The sequence below is a fragment of the Alligator sinensis genome, unplaced genomic scaffold (genome assembly GCF_000455745.1).
Source record: "Alligator sinensis unplaced genomic scaffold, ASM45574v1 scaffold678_1, whole genome shotgun sequence".
Lineage (NCBI taxonomy): Eukaryota > Metazoa > Chordata > Crocodylia > Alligatoridae > Alligator > Alligator sinensis.
In genome coordinates, this window is record NW_005842006.1 from 1909708 (window position 1) to 1910211 (window position 504).

Here is a 504-nt window from a genome sequence, read left to right on the forward strand (position 1 = left end):
TGCAAGTGGCCAGGGTCAGCAGGGCAGCTCCTGCTCCAGCACATAGGACTCCAGCTCCTGGGAAAGTAGCCAAGAGCTGAAGCCAGAGCCCTGTGCGCTGGGGCAGGAACTGCCTGGCTGAAGCTGCCCATTCACATGGAGCAGTGTGTTGTGCCAGGGATAAGATGAGGACCAGCTTCCAGGGGAGCTGTTCCTGGTGCAGCTGCAGCCAGGTGCTGCTGTACTTCCCCTGCCTCCAATGGTAGCTCCTACTCCTGCTGTGCTGTGCCACTCCCAGTGGGCAGGCAGTTTTGGGTGGGCAGCTCCTGTCCCAGCACGCAGGGCTCTTGCTTCAGCTCCCAGCCATCTTCCCAGGAGCTGGGGCCAGAGCCCTGTGTACTGGGGCAGGAGTCACCCAACTGAAGCTGCTCGCCCAGAGAGCAAGATCAAGAGCAGTAGACACTGTTGGAGGCAGGGGAAGCAGAGCAGTACCCAGCTGCAGCTACATTGGGAACAGTCCTGCTG

General features: G+C 60.7%; 1 long non-coding RNA gene across 1 annotated transcript in view; it reads left to right on the forward strand.

The window, feature by feature from the left end:
• Positions 1-504, forward strand: part of LOC102368519 — a 35349-nt gene that overhangs the window by 33990 nt on the left and 855 nt on the right. The gene's annotated exons all lie outside the window — the stretch shown is intronic.